General features: G+C 34.8%; 1 protein-coding gene across 1 annotated transcript in view; it reads right to left on the reverse strand.

The window, feature by feature from the left end:
- The window catches only part of shot (dystonin-like protein short stop), a 1,026,404-nt gene that overhangs the window by 112,611 nt on the left and 887,477 nt on the right, over positions 1-26,316 (reverse strand). The gene's annotated exons all lie outside the window — the stretch shown is intronic.

Below are 26,316 nucleotides of genomic sequence, written 5' to 3' on the forward strand. Positions count from 1 at the left end.
CATATTATTTGAACTTGGTTAGTTGCGTAGTGTTGTATCTCGAAAAGCGCTCAGGGTGCAAGCCATTCGATGCAATGTTGCACGACTTAATCAAGGTGCGCTCAGCAAAGCCCTGGCTAATACGCCACCTATAGCTGACTTCAACGCTATCCTTAGACTAGCAGAGGCAGAGTAGCTCGTAAGAACTACAATATAATGCATCAACAAATAGTGTCCAGATAAAGTTGGAAACTAAACTAGTGGACCGAAAGAATCGTTGACAAACAGAGGGAAGGAAAAATATGGAGAAGGAAATGGCACTTCACAAAGATGCAAAAAAAACTTGTCAAGGCAATCAAAGAAAGCCAAACCCGTTGTTGGCGAAGCTTGTTGCCAAGGTCAACAAAGACACTAGGCCACAATAAAGTTAAACAAAAACTGAGTGGCTTGGAACCGTAGAAGCTCATAGAGCTGTCGCTTACACAGAACGTCGAGGCTCTTTTCCTGGTACATCAAGAGAAGGAAAAGACTGAAATGGCCATTGTGAACAAGGTTCCTTTGTTCACTTGAACGGAAGTGTTGACGGTTCTGTTGGTACTGCAGGAACAGAGGACTTCAGAACTGGATGGAATACCTAATAAAGTTCTTAGGACCGTGACGGCAGAGAAACAACAATTCTTCTAATGTATTTAACGCTTGTTTAAAGGTGGGCATGTTCAGTAGAGCATAGAAGATTGAACCCCTCATCTTCCTGGATAAGGGTAAGGGTCCTCCTATAAACTCGACGTCATTACGGTCCTTGTGTATGATAGATAACTTAGACAATGTACTGGAAAAAATGATCCAAACGCGTTTGTGCAGCGTAAATCTAGACGACAACCAGCACGGTTTCAAGGTTGGCAGATTATTATGCCACGCGCTGACCAAGGTTCTAGACTATGTAAAACGGGCATGGTAAACTTCTCACAAAACAAGGAATGCTTTAGTCCTGATCATTCTAAACATAAGGAATGACTTTATCTCGGAAAGGTGGGTCGATATAAAAAGGGTGGTGTGCTAACAGAAGATAACCATGTAGTTAAAAGGAATCCAGGACAACTACGTCCAGGACCATGTGCTTTGGTACAACATAACAGAGGGACCAAGTGAGGTAAGATTGACATCGAGGGTGAATCAGGGCCCTGTGCTGGGTCCAGACCTCTGGAACCTCGTATACGATGGGCTCCAATACTTGAAAATGCCTGAGAGAGGAAAGCTGGTAGGCTTCGCAAACAATATTACCCTAGTTGTTCTAGTAAGATCGCGGGCCCAAGTTGAACTCAGAATTCATACCGGTTTTGTGTCCATGGCTGCAGCATGGCTACAGTGAGGTAAACTATTACATTACCTAGCTAATCTCAGGCCATTGACAGTTAAACGCATATCTTCACCGCATGGCGTCGAAACCAACACCTAATTGTGATTACTGCCCTCAAGTAAACGATACAGCAGAACACAGTTTCTTTTACTGTGGGAGGTAGCGTAAGCAGCAGCAGCATTAGCTAGATGACCGTTAAGGTATGGCCGTTACGCCAGAAAACATCATCGGTATCATGCTAAGTAGCGCTGATGCTTAGAGGGCTGTTGACGGGTTTGCCTGGACGGTTCTGAGAAAGAAAAAAAGGAAGGGAATTAAGGTTACTCCCGTACGAAATTATGACATTCCACACTGCTTTACATATAACTACTTATCAGCAATCACAAGTACTAGATGTGAAGTGCCAATTCTTACAGATCCCAAGTCCTTTTGAGGACTCAAAAAAATTGGCACCTCTAGCAACTGGTGGCAAACATGCTCGCTATCGCTGCGAGATATGATGATCTCTTTGGTGGCTCTACCCTAAAGTATTGCTCACTTGGTTTCAGGGTGAACTAAAGTCACGTAGCATAGGAGACGGTTCAAAAGGTATTATAAGTCTAATAGTCTAATAAAAGAAGTCCACTGAGTCCCACAGTACCGCTGTCCCTGCGTAGTGCATCGGATAATACCCGGTAACCACATATGGTATGGTTGCACGCCTTGTAAACAAAAAAGATATGGTGGGCTGACTAATTCAGGCTTAGTACCACTGAAAAAGCTACATAGCACCACTCTTAGTGCATTGTTTACGCCAGCTCGTTTTAGTGGGTTCTCTACTCTGGTCGTCGGATTGTATTCTTGTTGCTCATCACGCTGAGGCACTTGTAGTTTTTCCACATAAATATTAACTACACACAATCACCACTTCAACACTTTTTACACAACGCCAGGGCAGTATCCGTAGGTGCGACTGAGAGAGAGTGGCGGCTGCCAGCGGGCTCATGCAAGTGACACCTTTCTTTAAAAACAGAGAGAGTTGCTGCCTTGGTTTTAACCCTTTCCAAATATTTAGTTTAGAAGGAAAGGGAATAGTGCTGGCCTTTACCAGAGAATACCAGGGGGGGGGGGCAAAGATGCTATTCCTGGGCAGCAATGACTGTTGAATGTTTCATGGCCATTTTTAGGTAAGGGACGACGATCAAGTATCTCTAGTATTGGCAACAACGTCAGCGAAGACAGTAACGTCACAGTCTTTAATAACCAGACGCAAGGGGAGCTCACGTCCATAGAAACCAAGGGTGCAGAGCTGAGAGCGAAGCGAAATAAAGAGATTAAGCAAGTTCAATATGCAACAAGTAAGCTCGAAAAAACGCTTGAAGCTACAAATCAGAAGTATGGAAATACTACCAACGCCGTGAAAAATGGTATTAAAGCTGCGCTTAAACACCTGAAAACAACCAAGGTGACTAGAACAGTTGTTCTTCCTACAGAAGAATACAAAATGGATAAAGAAATGTTTTAAATCCTTGCAAATCCAAGAACAAAGAAGAGATCATTTTTATCGTCATGAGCAGAAACTTGCCACAAAAGCCATGATACGATGACAAAAGTCCCGGTCAAGGTTAGAGAAGGACAACCTTTGCTGGGAGCGTATGTATGTACTGAACAGATACATCGCATTGTTTTTGTATATCTTCATTAACTTGGCGCAGAATTAGACCCCCGAGATAAAGTCAAGGAGTTGCCGGGGTACTTAGGTCAATGAAAGCGGGCTTTAACCCTGAAAAGACAGGAGCAGTAGTTCCGAGGGTTGTTGCCACAAAAAGGAAACTTGCTCCTCAAAGTCAAAGGAGTTAAGGATGTCAAAATACTTATTTAACATGTAGAAGAGGCGGTAGTTGGTCAAAAAACGGTGGTTACTACTGCACGAAAAGTGACGCTTGAGATTCGAGATTTCGGCAGTATTGTCGAAGAAGGAGAAAACAAGAAATCTATTGAGAAGATTGTCGGAAACCGTAACCAAGACCTAAGGGTTCAAGTTCGTAAGGCAAACGGTAGAGAACAAAGAAGCTAGTGATAACAAGGTGTTTTTAATGTTCAGGGTATGATTACGTATTCCATAACTGTCAAGAGGAGGACAGATCAAAGCTGTGCTTCAAATGCAGAAGCTGCAATAACCGCAAAAAAGATTGCACTAGAACAGCACGGTATTTCCTGTGCAAGATAGGGGAAACCAAGCATGAAGCCAGCAGTGAAAGCTGCCCAATGTTTAGACAAACATTAGAAAAAGCTAGGAAGTAGCTAAGGGACAAACCTTCGCTAGAATACTCAAATCCATGAAAGAAAGTTTCAACCCAGACGAATCGGAAGCTAGTTTGGAAAGCGTCGTAGCCACTAAAAAAGGAGTTTTTCTTTTGAAATTCAGTGGCTGGCCAAGAAAAAGTGGAACCCCTGCACGAAAAACGACACTCAAAGTCCACGATTTGGACAGTATAATCGAAGAAGCAGAAGTACGGCAGTCATAACCACTATAGCTTAGTAGTCAACTTGCGTAGTTACCACTTGCAGCATAGGAACTCAAATATTTTTGCTCTTGGTATAATAGAACTAACAGACTTTCAAAACATAACGGTTGTAGATCCACATTCGCGCCTAGGGTAAATTTTAAGAGATTTTAAGGAGATCACAAATGATAGCCACAATCCATCGCGCTGGATCTATGGCATAGAGCATCTCATAATAACAATCAGGCCCCCTGTTTATTAACAACGTCACCAACTTGCCCCCAAAAGCTCGAAATTACGAGAGAAAAGTTCAACGAGTAGCTCTAGGCTGTTGTACGCAAGCCATCTTCTAGTGCATGGGCTAATCCAATGGTCATGCGTGATAAATAAGTTGGTTCATGTAAGATCTGCAGTGACTGCTCCGACACGTGGTTAAACGCGGTAACTGCTCTGAATAGATACCCGACAGTGCATATCTATGATTGTTCTAATAGTCTATATGGTAAAACGATATTTTCCGCTATTGACCGTAAAAATGCATTCAATCAAATACATGTAGCTGTTAATTATGTACCAAAAATCAGGATAATTACCCCGTTTGGGCTATAGGAGTTTTTGTATGTCACTTATGGCCTGTGAAACGTAGGACAATCATTTTAATGCTTTATAAATAGTGTATTTAATGACTTGGACCTCGTTTTCGTGTATATTGACAATATTTTTGTTGCGTTAAAAGATCCTCAGGAGCATTACACTCATTTAAATATTGTTTTTGATCGCTTAAAGCAGTATGGTCTTTTAACTAATATCGCCAAGTGTATTTTCGCAGTTTAGGAATTGGTTTTCCCGATTTATCTTGTCAATAGCTGCGGTATTCAACCAACAGTGGAGACAGTTGATGCCATAGTTGACTCTCTTAAGCCAACGACGATTAAAGAACTTCGACGTTTTTTGGGAATGATTAACTTTCACCTTTGAAATCTTCCACATACTGCCCATACGCAAGCCCCATTAAAAGCGCAATACGAAGAATCGCCAAAAAAAGACAAGCATGTTATCAGTTTGACACCCAAAGCTGAAACAGCATTCAATAAGCTTAAAGTAAACTTGGCTAATGCTGTGTTGTTGATCCATCTACAAATAAATGCCAGTATTAAACTTGCAACAGGCGTATCTTATAATGCGATAGGAGTAGTTGTGGGGCAGGAGTCGCTCAAAGACGTCTGGGAGCCTTCAGCATTTTTTTTTTGCTGGAAGCTTTCCTCATCACAGGAGAACTTCAGCACGTATGATCAGGACTTGTTAGCTATATACAAAGCTATGAGATATTTTTCTTACATTCTGGAGGCACATGAATTAACAATATACACCGATCATAAACCTCTTATATATGCACTTAAACAAAAACCAGATAGGGCATCACCTCGATAAGAAAGGCGTTTGTCATTTATACCTTAATTCTCAACGGATATTTAGCACCTTTCAGGCTCTGATAACCTCACGGATTTTTTATTTCGCGTCGACGCTTTTCATTTCCTAACAGCGATATCACCTGCTTAGCTGGCTGCGGAGCAAGCAGTTGACGAAGAACTGGGAGAATCATTGAAATCCGATAGAATAAATTTGAAATTTAATCCACTTACTTAGATAGGAGATCCAAAATTACCCATATATTGAGAACTGAGCACAGATGCCCTATGCCCATGCGTGCCAAAAAAGTTTCTTCGTAAGTTATTTTATATTATTCATGAGTCCACTCATCCAGGTCTGTAAGTGACAGATCGCATAACAAGACAGCGTTATATTTGGCCAGGAATACACAGGAATGAGAAAATCTGGTGTAACAAATGTATCGATTGTCAATAAACCAAAGTCACACGTAACGTATGAATGCTTCCTAGCCACTTCATTGCCCCGGTTGCACGTTTTGAGCATACCCACATAGATATTATTGAGTCACTTTTTCCTTAGCATTATCTTACTAATGATGAACAGGTTTTTTCACTGGGAAGAGAGCGAGACAAGAGCAAACATCTAATTAGTCTCAGCGTAGAACTCCAAATGTAAAGGCTTATAATAACTACTACAACTAAAAACTTGTATCATTTTAGACTGCGGCCTTCCTGTTTATGATTGTACTCATGTCCAGCATCTTTTAAGGAGCTTGTAAGCTCCTCAATGCTCATCTACACGGCAAACATCTACCGGTGAACTCAACTTATTTTTGACTTGAGTTTTCAGCAAACGTGACTGCATGGCCTGGATAATCGTCTTTGACCTGCTATTAAAGCACAAGATTAGTTGGGAGAAAAACAACGATGTTTTTAAGTGTGAAAGCTGGTTGCAGTGCTCCTTTCTAAAGTTTCCTGGCGTTACACCAAAGACGTTGACATCAAAAAGATTTTTTTTTTCATGGAGCCCAACCGTTTTGGTAATTTAAAGTGAAGATTGGTTCGTGTCGCTTGCTAGTTGAAAACTGCGCAAGTTTGTTTCTCCTACATAGCTTCGCAGTTTGGTTTACCAAGCACATACTTTAAAGAAGATTGGTGATTTGTGGTTAAATGCTTAGAGTCAAGAGGGTAATGCAGGGTTGTCAGTTGACAGAGTTTCCAACCTTATGACGAATAACTCTAACTGTAACGTCTGCCGGTAAATGACAGACTTGGTTTAAAAGAGACTAGCTTTATATAGTCCATTGGTAAACGAATCATTGTTCAAATTTTTTTTGAATTGTTTATCAAAAATAGTTGTTAAATAGTTATTTACGTAACAAGTGCAGAAAAGACGATTTGCCACACGTGGTTGACTCGCACGACTGGCCGAAGTTGACAGGAACGAGTGCCAGTTGAGCACACAAGTGCATAGCACGAGTGTGATCGCACGGCACGAGTTACCGTCACCGGCCACGAGTGGGAGTCCATCACACGAGTGCAGGAAATCGTCTCGCACGAGTTTCGTACAAGTTTTTTTCGCAATAAGTGTGCGGAAAATAGGTGTTTTCTGCACTGATATTAGTGTGGAAAATCGATTTTTTTACACTAATATCAGTGCGGAAAACACCTATTTTCTACGCAATATTGCGAAATAGTAGTTTTCCTACGAGTTTGAAAAGTCTTTGTTTGCGAACCGAGAGGTTTGCGGCCCGAGCCGAAGGCAAGGTCCGTAACGAGGTTCGTAAAGGAGACTTTTCGAACGAGTATCGGAAAACTGCTTTTTTGCTCGAGGAAGTACCAGCCTCCCAAAACCACCCGAGGGCGGAAAAATATATTTAATGGTAAGGTAGTTCAACCTTAAATGCCACTAAAAGGGCCAATGAGATTGATGTTGGTGTAGTAAACAGAAAGATTTATGATAGCTCCAAAGTACTAAGAGCGTGAAAAAAAGGTACACCATAGGTCGAAAAATTCCACGTCCTTGGCAGTTTCCTAAACAATCAACCTCTCATTGTTGGTCGAAAAAAAATCGAAATGTGAAAGCATTATCTTAAAGTAGGCAGCTGGCATGTTAAGCGCATTTTTTCCCGTTTTTATTTCAGTTTCATCACTATAACTAAATATTTATGTTAATTGAAACCTTGTGCCTTCACGTAAGCCATCAGATATACTTAAATTTTGTGATAAAATTCTGGATAAAGCTTGCAGGATTACAAAAAAAGCTTTTAAAATTGTTGACAGAATACTACGTTATTGCCGTTATTTTTAATTCTAAAATAAAATGTAAGCATTTGTTTAAATAAAACATTTCTTTAAAAATAACTGTTAGGAATAGGGAAAAGATAAAAATGTACTTTAAAGTTTTAAAGAAACAGAAAACACAAGGTGTTTTTTTTAATATCTCTATTAGTTATAAAAATTTTTTAACAAGTAACGCTTCTTAACACATAGAAATAAAACCACTTATCTTTTAAACAGCAAAATATTAGACCTGATCATAAAAACAACAGCTGTTAATCATAGTATTGATAGTGCCAATATTAATGGAATACATAGACCTACAAGGCTAATACGCATTGGTTTTAAACTGTATGCTTAATGTGATTTACACTTTATTTTTATGATAAGCAATGTGAATTTTACTATTTTTATAATTTTGACTGACTTATATTTATTTTTTATGAAAGAAAAAGTTTTTATCACGTATTTCAGAAAGACTTTTATTTATATATCATTAATATTGTGAATATACTGTTGGGCTACAGAGAGTGTATGTGCAAAGTTAGGACTCGACCATTTCTATAATTTTTTTTTAAAGTCTCTGATGATGGCAGTACTAAATTGCTGAAATATCAGCCAGATGAAATTTTTGTAATAATAAATAGTCCTGCTCAACAAAAAAAATTTGTTTTTATTCTATATAGAATATTGTTTTCGTATACTTTACAATAAATTTACTTTTACACATTATACAATTAACAAAATTAAACGTGTGAATTTAAACACAAATAACTAAATATAAGTCTCTCATTTTTCAATTTATTGAAATTCTATTTTTATAAGGATAGTAAACCAGATTAGGAAAGAGTAGGGTAGAAAAAGGTAGGTGGATAGCTGCAAATAATCAGGGGAATAGAAAGAGTTAACTTTAATATGATTAAAAAAAATTTCCGTGAAAATAAACAAATAACTGTTAATTGAGGAGATCTAGGCGAGAGCAAAAGGGAAAGGGATGCGACATTTTGGCGTCTATACAACTCAGCAACATAGGAGTATACATACAGATCTTCCTATAAAATTTAATTTTATTGCACAGGGTAGTCAACTTTCCTTCTGCTGCTTTTTCACACTCCACCATACGTAGCTAATGCCTTTCCCGCAAGACAAGAAAATTGAAAAAATTTTTTTATTCTACCTCCACACCCCACAGATCGGCCGATTCTTAAGAAGCTGGCCAAAAATTGAAAAAAAATCATCAATAGGTTTTTTTTGTCTGCTCTAAAATAGTAAACGGATCGATACGTTTATAACAGTGACATCAACAGATACACAAACTATTGTAACGAAGATTGTTTTACAAGTAATGTACTTAATTGAAATTACATAGGATATATTAAAAAAAAAAATTAAATTATCTACTAAAGGTAAGTAGAATATAATAAAGTGTTTTTAATACTGATTTACCATGTCAAACGTTTTAGTAAGGCAACAGTTTTTGTTGAATATTAATACTTAAAATTATTTAATTTGTAACGTATTACTATGGAAAATTTATGTTGCTCTGCATTGCTCTATCATACAAATTAATGAAGATTGATGTATGTTATATGGACTGTAACATAAAATAAAAATAAGCTGCTTATTTTGGCACCATCTTTTTTAAGTTTTCAAAAAAAACGGATATGATACGCGAGAAAACAACTCATTAGAATGTAATAGTTAATTATCTTCAACAGTGTAACCTTACCTTCTTATGTAACAAAGAAACCTACCAACAAAGAATAAGTATTTATACTCATTAGTATGTGTACATATGTAACCATGCCTAGTTAACAAAGAGAAAGAGAGAGAGAGAGAGAGAAAACGACGTAGGCGTAGCATACAGTCACATACAAAGCAAGTTTAACTTGGCAGGCACTTCAAACTAATTTTTTATGACATTTATTTTTTGATACCGTTAAAACCAATTTTTTTGCGTTAATAATTAAGAAACAAATAAGTACATTTATTTTGCTATAGTAACATTTAGTTCTAATTAGATATTTTTTCATCACAATAACTTTTTAAATAATTTTCCTTTGATAAACAACAATAAAAAAATATACTTATACTACTAAATTATAAATTTTTTTCGTAGTTTCAAGTCAGCTATGATGCATTGACAAGAAAATAATTATTCAAAGCAGTTAAAGGAAATTTGAATATAAGTGCGACAGAAGAACATTTGGTAGTCAAAAAGTTAATGTCTCCGAAATTTTTATCGCCACACGTTTTATCAGAATCTTTAAAAAAAGTCATTAGAACACTAATTGCTTAAATTAGAAAAAAAAAAACGGATCAACAGCAACAGAAATGAGTCAAGATTTTTAGAAAAAAATAATAATTGGTTGAATTAAATTGTTGCGTTTCCAAAATGAAAACAAAAACGAAAGTAGGTAGACCATCTGAGACTTGAACGCTGTATCTAATAGAAGTAAATGAAGAAAAACACAAGATCTGCGTAAAGAACATAGTACCGAGGAACTTGCATATGCAACATAAATGAAACTAAGTTCGGAAGGAAAATCAGATGCCACGGAAGTGTTAAAAGGTGTTGCAACTAGTAGTCCTACAAAAGCCAAAAAGTATCGTCAATTTACACAACTTATTAAAGGTGATTGTCAACTTACGTCTGATCTAGTGCTTGCTTTGTTGGTTAAAATAAAATTATCTCAGCATAGGTATAAGCAGTTACGAAACGCCTGTTTGAAAAAAAGTGTATGATGTTTGCGTCATACAAAAAAGTAAGCAAGGTAAAAAAAATTGTTGTCTTCAATCTGGTAAGCAGTGACTGAAACAAAAGCGGAAATAATAGTTTAACCATTACGGGATCATTCAACTTATCACATTTTGCAATGTCAAATGGAAATACTAAGGCTGATGAGTCAAGAGGAATTAAAAAATTTAATCCTAATTCACAAACGCGGTTAATATAGAAGTTTAGGACATTAAATGTTTCAACAAAAATACAGTGATAATAATGTATCGGACTAAAGTATTCTTTTCCCGTTTTTGTTTCCTTTTAACTTTTATACGTAAGCGAATTAACTGGCAATACTGTTATTGTTCGGAAAAAACCCTCTACCATTTTCTCTAGGACACTGTTGGCTACTTAAAGTTAAGAGCATGCATAAGTATATAAATCATTACTACAGTTGTTAAAGATATATAAAAGCAGTTGAAAAAACTTGAATCATACAATACTCTTGTTGATGGTAATCGTGAAGTTGTGAAATACCAAATTAGTTATTATATGATTGACGGCAAAGTATGCAATAAGCTTGCAAGTAACTTTTTAACTCAGCGTTGTTATTTGTGCACAGTTACATCGAAAAATTTTAATGAGATGGATGCTATGATGCATAAGCCAAGAATTTAAAAAACGTGTATTGGTCTATCACCTCTTCAAGCTTGGATTAGATGTTTCGAGTGTTTATTACATATATCATAGAAGCTAGAAATCAAAAAATGGCAAGCTTAAGGATCTAAAGATAAAAAAAGTAGTTAAAGAGACGTTTAAACAAGAATTAGGATTACCTCTATCTGATACCCTTGTAAGACCTTGCAATAACTCGTCTACTTCTATTTGCATTTGTTCTCTTAGTAACATTCGGTACCTAACTCTTTTTGCAACAATTGGTTTCTCTGTTGAAGTTATTAATTTATGCTTCAGCATATTTGTAGCCTTTAGTGGCCTAGTGCTCATGCTAAATACGAAAGGATTGTATTCTATAAGATTTTGAATGTATTCTAATTCTTCTGTTTTACAGCTACATGTACCAAGAGTTTTTATCATTTTATTAATTTATAACGCTGTGTCCATTTTCTAACTATGTGCAAAACTTTTAATGCAATTATCATCAATATCATATTTGTTTTTAGAACTTATCAAACTTTGTTTTAATATCTTTATTCTTTTATACTCTTATACAAATTTTTAATACGAAAAAGCCCGATCATGGCTCCGTTTAAGCCTTTACCGTCGTTCCCAGCGATGCTAAAAAATTTAATCCCTCGTATGATTTCTTATTAAAAAACATCTACTTCTGTTATTTGTAGATAAATTTGTTTATCTCTCATAGTTATAGTTTCGGCATCAATCTTAGAATTTTTATTTTTTCCTGTAAAATTACCCAATAAAATTTCCTCTTTTATGTTTTGCACAGATACCCAGCCAATTTCTATGTGGCTACTGCCATTTTTTACGGTCACAAATATCATATTTCTTGGCTTGGCGAGAATTTTAAAATATTCTGGTTTCAATAGCGGGGTTATGATTTCTTTTTATTCCAAATAATTGTCTATTGGGCTTATGAGGCCATTATTTAACCTAAAAGTATCCCTACCATAATGCTTTCCATCTCCACCAAAAAATTATTCGGGACTACCTGCAAAATAATTATACTGTCACTAAAAGGTATTTTAACCGTTCTTGACGTGCATCGAGCTCCCTATGTAATGCTAGTCATTAGGGCCTTCTCTTTGCTCAATATACGGATGTTTGTATTCAGACAGCTTTTCTTAATAATTTTCATTCCAGCAACAGTATCTACATAGGTTTCTTACTGTACAATGTCAGTCTCTTGCAGCTTAATATAACCGATGACGGTGAGCTTCCTGTATTTGACATATTTACTCTGTGGAGAGGTAAATTCATAATTGTATGAATGCTATTTTTGTCAGCTTAAGAGCTACTAGCAATAGGTTCCAATTTGCATATTTTTCTGTCTTATTTGTTTTTAGCCCTTTTAGGAGTCTGCACGGGGTCTGCTTCTATCAGTACTTTGTTTTTTTTCCATTTATAAACTTTTTCTTACATGATACCCCGCTAGATTTATCTCTGATGTATACTTCATCAGACTTTGTTGGCTCCTTCACTACTTCAGCTACATCTCTCGTATATTTTTATACACGCTTTATTTCTCTTTTGCTTGGGCAACTCGACGAGCATCCTGCGAGACAAGATACTCAGTACCATGACTACATGTTTGGATGCATAATCAGCTTTATTCAAGGGTCCTTTATATTTCTCGTAGTTATTACTCCGGTTGTAGTGACTTTAGCTATTATTATTTAAATAATCAACCGATTCTTATAACATCACTGCCACTTTTTCTCAAGAGTCCAAACCCTAACCTCAAGAAATCGGGAAGTACAGAAAAAAGATTTAAAAAAAAATTCAGCGAATATTAGTTTTCAGGAGTTTGTAAGGTCACTAATCATAAATTTATTGTTTGTTTATACAATCTTAAAATGGCGGATGCAGAATAGCGGCCAAAAACAAAAAATTCTGATTTGTTTTACGTTTTTTCGTATAAATTACTACAAACGATCTTTTTCGTCTCTGATTACGAACTTACTTTTTTTGTTATGTAACAAGCTTTAATGTGTCACTGCCATTTTTCTCAATAGTCAAAATCATAACCTCAAAAAATTGAAAAACACAGAAGAAACAGATCAAACGAAAAATATTATTGCGAAAATGAGTTTCTAGGGGCTTTCCAGGTCTCTGATCAAGAATTGTTTGTTTGCATATCCAATCTGAAAATGGCGGAGACAACATGGGCCCAAAAATAAAAATTTTGCTTTATTTTTCTTTGCTCTCTACAAATTAATACACAATTTCTTTAATTCGGAACATCTCAATCGAAGATGCCTTATCATGTTGTGTGTACAAAAATTTCGAGAAAAATCATTCCAAGTTTGAAAAAAATAACTTTATAAATGTGTCATTCTTTCTTTTTTTTCCGTTATCATCCAACGAACGACAAAAAATGGACGAAAATATTACTCGTCAAAATCAAAAAATTTTTTTTCTTTGAAAATAATAGAACTCACTTTGTTTTAAACTGTCTTATTTATTCGTACCTGTGTATTTTAAAGATGACCTAAGTGTGATTAAAGTTTTCGCACTTTAAAAATAAAATATTTTATATATAAACTACTTATGCAGACAGTAAACAGTAAAACAAATTTTTCTTTTTTTCTTGACTTTAAACACCTTACACGACCTAGGTTTTCCTGCTGTACATGATTTTTTTTACCAAACATACTATATTGTAGTAGAGACTTTTCATGCGCTTTTTATAATAAACCTCGCTGTTTTAAAAAATATTACGAAATTGAAGAAAAAGATGTCTTACTTTGTTTTACATGTGTTGGTCCTTAATTTTGTAGGCATCTCAGAAATTCTGTTTTAGACATTCCTAGAATTGAGTAGTTTAGTACTACGAGGTGTGATCAAAAAGTGAGGTGACTTCATTTTTATAAGAAAATATTTATTTATTCATCTAAAACTATGTTATCCCCTTCAAAATAATCCCTCTCGAATACAATGCACTTGTGCCAACGCTTTTTCCAATCGTCAAAACACTTCTGAAATGTTATTTTTGGTATTGCTTTGAGCTCCTCCAGCGATGCAGCCTTAATCTCCTCAATCGTGGCAAATCTTCGTCCTTTTATGGGCTTTTTCAATTTTGGAAAGAGCAAAAAGTCGCTGGGGGCCAAGTCTGGTGAATATGGTGGCTGAGGCATATTGGAAGTACTGTTTTTGGCCAAAAAACTACTAACTAATAACGACTTGTGCGCAGGTGCATTATCATGGTGTTTGCGGATACACGTCTCATACCCAAAACATCCGTCAAAATTGATTGGCATGAGCCAAACGATATGTCAAGATCATCAGCTATTTCTCTAATCGTGATTCAACGATCTTTTAGCACCATTTCTTTCTCTTTCTGAACATTTTCGTCGGTGTTTGACGTGCTGGGTCGCCCAGAGCGAGGTTCATCATTAACATTTTCTCGGCCCTCTTGGAATAACTTATACCACTTATAAACAGTTTTTTTGCTCATAGTTGACTCACCGTAGGCCACTGTCAACATTTCAAGAGTTTTTTAGCACTTGATAACATTTTTTACACAAAAATTAACACGAACTCTTTGCTCCATTATTTTCAACGAAAAGAAATCGCGGAGTACGCAAACACGAGTTTAACCTTTAAGTCTCTCACATAAAAACAACACATAATATGTAGTCAAAACTATGAACGTATATATGATCGTGACTAGTGTACCAACATAATAAAAAAAAAATTTCTAACTTAGAGTGTAAAGAGCGCGCGCAATTCAAAAAGTCACCTTACTTTTTGATCACACCTCGTATACTATTATTTTTGCGGAAAAAAACAGTACGATGATCCAAAAAAAAATTAGACGATAAAGGTAAAATAAATTTTTAAAAATAATTGTTAACAAAAATGAATTTTTCGAATTTTTCACTACATTTTTTCGAAGTTTTTTGAGGTTGGAAAGAATTAGTTATGTGTTCGATCACAAATAAGCATAGATTTGTGATCAGCGATAAAAAATACATACTATTAGGCTTCAATTTAAATTTTTAAAGTTCCAATACTATTTTAAATGAGGTAAAACTGCTCTCTCGGAGGAATTGTGACTAACTTCAGCCACCATATTAGTCCGTTATTTTGAATTCAAGAAAAAAGCCAGACGATAAAACCAGGGGAAATGAATGGGTCATGGGACCCACGGTAAGAACGAAGTTCTTTAAACATGACATGAGTGTAAGGCACAATTTCTCAGATAACAAAGGGGTCGCCAGACCCGTAGAAAGAACGAAGCTCTATAAACGTTAGTACTGCATTCATGTAGATCACTAAACAAAAACTTGAAAAACGAATACAAAAAAAAAATTAAAAAAATAGTTTAGTACTCACGATGGTTGAACTTCGTGAGTACTGTATTTATGCACGACGCTCTCACGAAGTTCAACCATCGTGAGTACTGAACTATTTTTTTAATTTTTTTTTTGTATTCGTTTTTCAAGTTTTTGTTTAGTGACCTACATGAATGCAGTACTAACGTTTATAGAGCTTCGTTCTTTCTACGGCTCTGGCGACCCCCTTGTTACCTGAGAAATTGTGCCTTACACTCATGTCATGTTTAAAGAACTTCGTTCTTACCGTGGGTCCCATGACCCATTCATCCCCCCTGGTTTGTTGTTTTTTTTTTTTTTTTTCTTTATTTCTCGTTTTATTTATTTTTCTTTCATTTCTTGTTTTATTTTTTTTCATATTTTATTTTATTACATTTTTTTTCATTTTTTTGTATTTCCTTTATTCAATTTCTTTCTTATTTTCATATTTAATTTTTTTTTTTCATTCCCTTTTTTTTCATTTTGTATTTCCTTTATTTAATTCCTTTTTTTATTTTCATATTTAATTTTTTTTTTTCATTCCCTTTTTTATTTTATTTTTTTTATTCCGTTGTATTTATTCATGTCTTTTGTAATTTTATTTCATTTTATTTTCATATGTCATTTCATTAATTTTTTTTGAAATTTTTTTTTTCACCTATTTTTTTTGCGATTTTATAGCTTATTAATGCAATTTTTATTTTATTTTCATATAATTACTCAATGACATTGTGCCATTATTTGTTTATCAAATTCAAAATAAGTACCCTTAAAAACCATTAAAATGATATGAAACTCGAATTATATTTATATAATGATCTTACATAATTCATTTATAATTGATTTACTTTAAATTACTTTATTTATATAATTATGTGATAATGTAACATAATTTGCTTGTCGAATTCGAAATAAGCGCCTTTAAAAACCATTGATACATTCTTCAACTCTATTCCACATGTTTTTTTTTTTTTTTTTTTTTTTTTTTTTTTTTTTTTTTTTTCATATCAAGTATTTAGAAAACAAATACAAATATAATTTATCATGAATCGAATGTATTATCAGTGAATGCATGTAAAAATGGAATGTTATAGTTACGAACCACACCATAAGTACAAGAAATTAAGTTTCTAAAGACGGCAGCGCTCGTAGCAGAGTGGGTAAGGTACTGGACTCACATGCAGGAGGTCGAGGGTTCAAAACTCTTTATTGGAAAATGTTTTTTTTTTTTTTTTTTTTTTTTTTTTCTTTTTTTTTTTTTTTTTTTTTTTTTTTTTTTTTTTTTTTTTTTAAGAATTGTAAAAGAAAAAAATTCAAAGTGAAATAAAAATTATTATGAGAAAATAAAATTGGGAGTGTGAGGGAGAATGGTGGGCAAAGGTGTGCAGAAGAGTAACACGGCACGGTTGGCGGATATACATATATAGTGGGGAGAGGGGAAGTGTATAGAGAATAGTCGGTGAGGGGGACGGGGTAAGGGGGGGAAACTTGAGAGGAAAAGTAAACCACTTTCGTTTCAAAAAAAAAAAAATCTGTCGGTTTTAAAATTCCAGCCCCCCACGTAACGCGACATAAAGAACTTCGTTCTAAAAAAGCCTACTAACTACAGTTTGCGCCCATAAAACATTATTTGCGTCCTGTATAATTTCAGACAGATCTTTGTTTCATTTGGCAAAGAACGTCCCATATATAAATTTATATATAGACACATGTAGCTGTGTGAGTATTTGTATCTGCTATTTTAAGTTCTGAAATACAAAAGACTAGTAGCCCCCCGTCTCGGCTTCGCCCGAGACTTACTAAATGGAACACCGTAGTGTGTTGACATGTAATGTAAAACGTTTTTAGTTCGAAGATTTACATTTATTCCTGACACTTCTCAGAACAAAAATCTTTCTACTAAAAACATATTTGTTTGCAATCCATACAGTTTATTTGGTCAAATAAGAAGCTGTAAAAATTAAAAAAAAATATAATTATGCTGAAAAGTATCGTGCGTTCCTTATGCAATAAAATAATCGTTGGACACAAGAAGCGGTTGATTATCAGTTTCTTCCGTATAATTTTCGAAAAGGGCTATTTTTTAAAGATGTTGAGATTTTAAACTCCCAAAAATATGTATTAAAAAAATTTTTGAAGACCCCGACTGATCGGGAGAAAAATTACGAAGTCCGAAGCATTGGGGCTAGTTGCAGTGCTCTTTCCCAACGTCTCCTGGCATAACGTCGAAGACGTTAGAGTCTAAAGCACCTTTTTTTTGCAGACTCAGTTGTTTTGATGATCTAAGGAGTAGAGATTAGTAAAGATTGGTTCGTGATGCTTGCCTGTTGGAGACTCTCGTTGGCTCAAGTTTGTTTTTCCTTCATAGCTGTTAGGTACGCCCAGCGCAGACCTTGGAGAGGATCGGTGATTCCTGGTTACATGCTTAGAGTCGAGGGAGTAATATAGGGTCGTGGGTCACCGGGGTTCACAGCCTTGCGACAAACAACTCTGCTCGTGACGTCTGCCAGTAAATGACTGACTTGGTTTAATAGTGGCCGGCTTTACGTAGTCTTTGAGTCGACGTTTAATGTTTCCGGAAATGGTAGTAAAAATGTAATTGTTGGTAAGGTAGTTTAAACTTAGGTGGCCATTAAAAGTAATGAACGTAAATACTTATATTGGCCCTGAAAAAGGCCAGTGATGAAATTTCTAGTTATTCCTTAGTATGATGCTTGATGATGGAGAGCCAGCTGTGGGTAGCTTGACTCTTACCCTCGGAGTCTCTGTGTACGGAGACCGAACATGGGGGAGATACGCCACTGATCAAAATATATCTCGTCTTCAGGTCGTTGCCCGGATAACCAATCACTCATCGTTAGTCAGGAAAGTGGGCCTGGAGAATACCTTCTCTGTAGGTATGCCGTTGGAACGACCACTAAGATGTTGGCAGTTGTGGCTGCCCGTACTCTTTAGAGCTGTCTTCCCTGGCTTACATTTGTAGTAAAAAATTCTCTGACGGCACCAGGCCAGCTTGTGGTACGGCCACATAACTCTGAAGTGTCAGAGCAGAATGTGATCTGGCTAGACACGTCGCCTGGTATTCCGCCAGAGACGTTATCAGTTAGAATAAATTTTTCATTAGTGGCACTTATCAATCCTGATGGTTCCAGGTGAAAGTGAAGACCTAGATTACTTCCCCTTCGGAGAAGAGCGTCATTGGTAACCGGGGTACCCAGCTGCACGTTTATCAGCTACATTCTCAATGCAGCTCGATGAACTGCCAGTCTTCGATTGCAGAAAAAACTGCGACGCTGCGGCCTATTATAACCACACTTATTTCATTCTGTGGCAGGTAGCTTTGATTTTATGTCGACGCCATCTAGCGGATCTAAAGTGAAAAGCTGACGTATTTTTGCAAAACTTTGCGCTTATTTATTGCTATTGTTATTAAATTTTTCAAGATAAAAACCGCACGAAAACCATCTAGAAAGTGTCAAGAATCGGTATGCAAAATTTTAGCAAAATTGGTTCAGTAGTTTTCGCGATTAGCGATAGCGATATTAGTAAGATACCTTTGTAATTCAAACTAGAGAGAATCCACGTATGTATCACTTTGTATTACATCTGACATTTTAATTTTTAGGAAACAACATAAAATTTTTATTAAAAAACTCGAAGTAAGAATTGTCCATACAGTGATTATTAAATAAAAAATTTATATTACAATCGCCATTTTGTATCTATGATTTTTAAATTTCATAATAAAAGTAATAAGTTAGTAATCAGAGACGAAAAAGATCGTTTGTAGTAATTTATACAAAAAAAAACACAATAAATCAGAATTTTTAGTTTTTTGCCGACATTTTGTATACGCCATTATAAAATTGTATAAACAAACAATAAATTCAAGATCAGAAACTTTTAAGATCCCTGAAAACTAATATTCTCTGAAATTTACTTTTTTAATCTGTTTTCTCTGTATTTCCCAATTTTTTGAGATTATGTGTTTGACTTCTGAGGAAAAGTAGCAGTGACACACTAAAGCTTGTTACATGATAAAAGAAGTAAGTTCGTAATCAGAGACGAAAAAGATCGTTTGTAGTAATTTATACGAAAAAACATAAAATTATTCAGAATTTTCAGTTTTTGGCCACTATTCTGTATTCACCATTTTAAAATTGTATAAACAAACAATAAATTTATGATCAGAGACCTTACATACCTCTGAAAATTAATATTCACTGAAATTTTTGTTTCTTTAGTCTGTTTTTCCTGTATTTCCCAATTTTTTGAGGTTACGGTTTTGACCTTTGAGAAAAATTGGCAGTGGCACATGAACGCTTGACATCTAAGGAGTTTTTTTTTTAAAAAGGGGAAGATTACGTCAAAAATTGTGGTGTCGGCAGATTTTTGAACAAAAAATTGCTTTTTTTCCCACTGTGCGCCGTCTTGGTTTCACCGAGACTCACTAAATAGAACACCATGGTATATTGACACGGAAAGTTGAACGTTTTCAGTTATAGATCTGACAACTATTTTTGCCACTTCTTGAAACAAAAAACTTATTATGAGAAACATTTTTATATGGAATCCATGCAGTTCATTTGGTCAAATAATAAGCTGTAAAAAGTAAATAATGTAATTATTCTGAAAAGTACCGTGCGTCCCTTACTGCATGAAATAAGTGATGTCCCAGAAAAGCCGTTAATTTTCACTTTTTTAAGTTTTCATAAATGAAAAGGGCTATTTCTTGAAACTGTAAGAATTTAAGACGAGCACAAAATATATAATTAAAAATTGGTGTTTTCAATCACACAACTTTATAAGCAGAGCAACAAATTCCTGGAGCTTCATTTCTCCATTTTTCTTATCACAATGAATACAAATACATGTTACTCAACCTATTAAAAAATCTGGAAGATTCAAGTGATAACTGTCAGGGTTACAATGAAAAGCTAATATCTTACGTAATGGGTTCTTTCTTTGTTAATTTTTACGCTGCTGTTTTAAGCTCAATTCATGGCTAGCGTCAGTTTTCTAATGCCTCAAATAGGATACTTTTAACGCTGTGTCTATTCGTACTTTACATCCACGTACACACATGCGCCTCGCTCGCTTCGCTTGCTTGCAAAAGAAAATAAGCTTGCACCCTGTACGTACCAGACAGTATAGTTACCCACCGCACATGCGTATGCACTATATCCACATAATTGGTAAGAATAGACACTACGTACATTGAAAGCATTTTAAGATTTTCTTTCGAGTTACCCGCTTGCGACTACAGCATGGTTAAGACTTTTGAGCCCTAAAGGCTGTTTTTTATCAACTCTGTTAAGTTGTTATTTTGTTGGCATGGTATTTCGACGTTTGGTGTTTCTAAAAAGGACCAGTGAGCTAAGCTCTTTCTTGACTGAAGTTTTCAGACAACAAAACTATCTGGAAATCTTAGGGTGATCTTCTCTAACCTGCTATTGTTACACCAGACTAACTAGGAGGGAAACTACAACGTCTAAAGCAACAGAGCTAATTGCAGAGATCTTTTGCAACATCTTCTGGTAGTACACTACATACGTTGCTGTCTAAAGCACCTTCTTTTTAGCAGAGCTCAGTAGTTTTTGTGGTATAAGGTGGGGAGATTGGCTCGTGATGCTCGCCCGTTGGAGACGGTTCCGTTTGCTTAAGTTTATTTTTTATTCATAGCTGTTAGGAACGCCCAGCGCAGACCTCAGAGAGTATTGGTGATTTCTGGTTGAATGCTTGGAGTCAAAAGGGTAATGTAGGGTCACCGGTTACCGGGGTTCCCAGCCTTGCGACGAACAAGTCCGCTAGTGATCTCTGACAGTGAATGACTAACTTAGTTTAATAGTGGCCTGCTTCATATAGTTTTTTAGTCGACGAATCGTTGTCAGAAATGGTAGTGAAAATGTTTATTGTTGAATGAATTCTATGTCAAATTTGAAACTTTTAACTTTTTTTTCATCATCCGACATTTTTTTAATTCAAAATAATTATTATGATACACTTTTGTGGATTTTCAACAAATCTTTATTTTCACGAGTTATGGAACAGTGTTTACATTTTGAATGGTTATAACACCTAGAAATAAATTTTGCATCACAATTAATGTCTCATGTTAAATGAACAATATGGTAGAATACGTAGATTGTTATCTTCAAGATAATATTTAACTTTATGTGTTAATGCATTGTACATGTAATTATTTAAGTATACATGAATTAAGTCTTTAGTAATTATTTCGATATGTTTGTCATTTGAATAATAAATAAAGGACTAAAGAACTATTGTCACACTATCTGTATTTTGTGACAGAGGCAGTACTCACATGAGCCACGTTTGAGGCCACGGTTACATGCAGGGAAACTTTAGAGCATCAGAGACAAAAGTTCTCCTACTCGGGAAGGGCGGGGTGTATCGAGCCAGGTGGTTGAAAAGGGCCATTTAATTTTTCGAGCATTAAAACACTTTTGCAAACTGATTTTTTTTGTTGTACTAAAAGGATTTAACGTAAGTTATTTGAGTTTACGTTATGTATCAACTATGTTGGAGACAAACGGTTGAGTTCATTTGAATAACCTGTATATTTCAATAAACGAGGCAAGAAAATTTCTATTTTCACGCGGAAACTAGGGGTACTGGTATAATTATTAAGAAAAAAGTACTAGTTAGAAAATTTGACACGCTAAACAAAGCGAAAAAACAAAAGAATTTTATGTTGTATTTATAGAAATAACAATCAAAAAGGCCTTATAAGATCTAAGGAAATCAAAGAAAAATTCAACTAAATTTGTTAACAAACATACTACAATAGTTTAATTTTATGTTAAAGTTGGCCAAAGATAGATTGAGAGCTTATTTTCAAATACAAGCTAACTAAACAATGCACAAACTAAAATAGTTTCACCTTATATTGAAGAGGACCAAGGGCAATTATAAAGCACGAGGAGGGAAGCTGAGGCGGACTAGTAAGAAATTATAACGCAATAAAACAAGAAACAAACTGAAATAATTTAATCCCATTCAAGATGAGCTTAGAGATACTAAGGAGTACTATAATACATAAGGACAGATTGAGAATGATTTTCTAAGAATTTAGCCTAATTAAATAACAGGAGAACTGTAATAGTTTTACTTTATTTTGAAATGAAACTTAAATGGGGGGGGGACAATATTACAACAACAAGAAGTAGTTTAGGGGGGCCAAAGGGAATTGTTTAAAAAATTTAGTTTCTGTTTGCTTGTTGATGGTAAGTAGTACAACAGTACAGCTATTGCGATTGACAGTCAACATGCTAATGATGTTATAAAATGCGCAGCCTCTAATACCTAGTACTATCACAGCATTAGGAATCTTTGTCAGGGTAGAACCTTCCCGATTAAAAATTTTATTGGGCTGCCCAAGTTAGACGTGTGGACCCACACAGACAGTCCAGCTTGAGCACAGGTTAGCTTGTAATGGGACACAGACTTGGACACATGCTTCTCCCCAGCCACCGCCTGATTTTGTCTGAATAGCTATGTACTGTAGTATACATATATGCATGAACTGCATTAATGTTGTGTGTGTGGACGCACGCGCGTGTAATTAATTAATGTGAGTACGCACAGCACCAAATATTTCACGCTATGTAAAATTAAAAAAAGGGAAAACTCAGTGAAATACTAAATCAGCAAGTCCTTTTCATCAAAACAAGACGAATCCCTTAAAGTGGTGTAAGATAAGAATGAATTATTTTTTTATTTGGTGAATTCTTTCTATTTTGTCAAGATTCTACTGAACATGTCGAAAAAAATCTAGCAATGGTTTAAGATTTTTTTCAATTGTACCAGAGATTGGGAAAGTGTCAGAGTTCAACGTTTAAAAAACATTAAAAAGTTTTTTGATCCATACACCTTCCTTTACTTTAATTTTTCTAAAGATATGCTTAAGGTTTATTCAACAAATTAAAACTTGGTTAAAATGTGTTTGTGTGTTTCTTATTAAGATTTATCTGATATTAACAAGTTTACTTACGTACATAAGATTAATCGCAAGAACAACTTCATGTATATATATATATTTGTATATATATATATATATATATACTTTGAGCAGATAAAATAAGACGGCAGTTGGGGAGAAGCTCATAGCTAAGTCTGTACCCAATTAAACAACTTTTAGCCTCACCTTGGCTAACTGTGCATCTTGACTCCGGTTAAGTTGACACCCATTTTCAATTTCCGATTAGGTTGGGTCTATGACTAAATAAATTAGTTACAGTTCAGCTAACAATTAAATCTTTATTTTGTATTGTATAATCAATAATTACCACTAGTCAACACATTAAAAAAAAATTGATTACTTCATTTTATCGTACAGTTCGTAACGTATTTCTCATGTGAATTTTTATTTACTGTTGGTTTAATCATATATTATATAAATAAACAATTTATTTAATAAGATACATTTTTTGGTACCCGTTTTTTTCAAACATTTGGAAATTAGTGCATATTAGCACAGCAGCTTTCATATTTTCATAATTTTCATATTTAAAAGAAAAAATTTTCGGTACTGTATAATTACAATAGTTAATTTTTACTGCGTTTTCTTCTTTTACAAAATTTAGAGAGCTGGAAGGAGCACAAATATAGGCAGCAACGCTATAAATTATTTTTCTTATATGGATCAGCTTACATACACGCTTTTACGCATGCTTGACCCCTTCTTTTGTGTGTGATTAAACAACAAAAAAAATATAGATCTATTTGAAAATGAAACAGGTTTGCCTAAAAGTAATCTTTCATACAAACAAAAATTAGGGGGTTTATACAGATCTTACAAATGTAATTTTTAGTGATTTTTCCATAATGTTACATGTTAAAATGCAAATTTTTAAAAATAAACATGTAAAAGAGGGCACAGTTAAATAATCTGCAATTTTTTGGGGTATTTCTTATGGTATTTTGAGTTCACTTTTGATGCTTGAATAGTATCTGTCAAAAAAACCTATGTGTGATGAACTTCCTGAAGGGATATTGTTTATATTGTATTGTGCCATCATATATTGTTTATAATGTTTCAGTTATTAAATATTGCAATATTTATTAAAACCACACCCAACTAACGTAAGTATATTCATTTCAACAATAATTGCACCATCTTTGTACACACAATATCGTTTCATGGAAGGTACTTATATTTATATTTATAATTATATTATTCACCGTATGATTTTTTTGAAGTATAACTTCTTACTTGGGTACCCAAGCACCCACTGTTCACTGGTTTTTTTTATTATTATGGTCCAGCATGACTAAAATATTGAAAAGTATTAAGTTGTACCAAATCTTTGCCAAAAAATTATTGAAGTATAATTTTTACAAGGATCAAACCAAAATAGTTTAGTACTTAACCGTCATATAGCAGATACTCAGTTAGCTCTTGATTGGTTGGCACTTGTTGGGTAATTGTCGGATACTTGGCGGGTATTTGACCGAAATTTTGCGGATACCTAGCATGAACTTAATAGGTGTTTAACAAAAACTTGGTAAGTACTTGACAGACACTCATCAGGTACTTAGCAGGTATATGGCGGGTACTTGGCATATACTTAATAGGTACTTGACTATCACGTGGTGGGTACTTGGTAGTAACTTGGCTGGTACTTGGTGAGTACTTGGTAGTAACTTGGCTGGTACTTGGTGAGTACTTGGTAGTAACTTGGATGGTACTTGGTGAGTACTTTGCAGTTACTTAGCTTTTACTTGGCAGGCAATTTTCGGGATCTGTAGGAGTTCTAAACGGGCACTTGGCGAGCAAATAGGCTCGTACTTGGCTAATACTTGGTCGTCACTTGGTAGGTACTTAACAATGACTTTACAAGTACTTGGCAGGTAATTGGTGGATACTTATAGGATACTAAGCAGCCACTTTTCACGAATTTAACAGACATTTTCCGTTACTTCAAGGGTACATGACTAGTACTTGAAATGCTCTTCACAAAGTGGGTACTTACAAGTTTTAGTCGAGTGCATGTCAAGTACCCACCAAGCATCTATTAAGTGCCCAAAAAATACTTATCAAGTACCTGCAAAGCACCTCTAAATTTATAAGGAAGAACTTGCTGCGTAATGGTCGAGTACTTTGAGTTTTTTGTTTAATTTTCGCACTAACTACACACATAGATTTTTTACAAAGTACCTATTTTCCGTAACATGATGCTCTTTAAGTTTTTGTATTGTATGACCATGCGTATTACGAAACAATTCTCTAAAACTATGTTTAAGTTTTTTATGAAATACAGCTTATCAAAATTTCAAGTTGTCATATTTGTTCACTTATAAAATGGTGACGACTCTTTAGCATGTTGATTGGTGGTATACTATTAAATAAAAAAGAGTATCAAAATGATAGCCGAACTGTAACAGATTTTAATTGGTAATATACTCAAGGTCTTACACTGACAAGGATTCCTTATGCTGTGATAGTATGTATTAGTGACTGCTTGCTTTGCAACAACATAAGAGCAACTCCTCTTAGTCACTATAAACGTATTGCTATGCTTCTTATGCATAAAGAGCTTATTACCATAGCTTAAATTAAAAAAAATTATCACAAGAATTTTTCCACGTCAGATTTGAATTTGGGATTTACTGCTTTACACGCTGGTTACCGCTGTTAAAGTACTGAAAAATGTTTAAATATGAGTGATTCTGCAATAACTGTCTCAAAAGAACTTAAAAAATAGATTTCAGGTAGTTGTTTTCCAATATATAGGTCAGTTGTATGTATAGATATACAATACTACGGTTATGTTCAAATATCATCCCGTATTCAAAATAACAGAGAGAAATGTGAATGCCTTTGCGTACATTTATACGTACATAAACATATACATCTATCTATTTGTACTCATGTGACAATGTGACATTGCTCCATACGCGATACTTACTCGGTTATCTTCTAAAATCAAATAAGGAGTACTTTCTTGATTACTATTACTTTAAAACTATGTGGTAAGAAATCCTCAAAAAACGTATGTATTTCTCTACTGTCTAAGATAGTTTTTAGTATTTTTAAAATTATTTATAGATATACGGTAAGTTACAC

This window comes from Copidosoma floridanum, unplaced genomic scaffold, assembly GCF_036245765.1.
Source record: "Copidosoma floridanum isolate Cflo_tuat_1 unplaced genomic scaffold, Cflo_Japanese_pri ptg000030l, whole genome shotgun sequence".
Lineage (NCBI taxonomy): Eukaryota > Metazoa > Arthropoda > Insecta > Hymenoptera > Encyrtidae > Copidosoma > Copidosoma floridanum.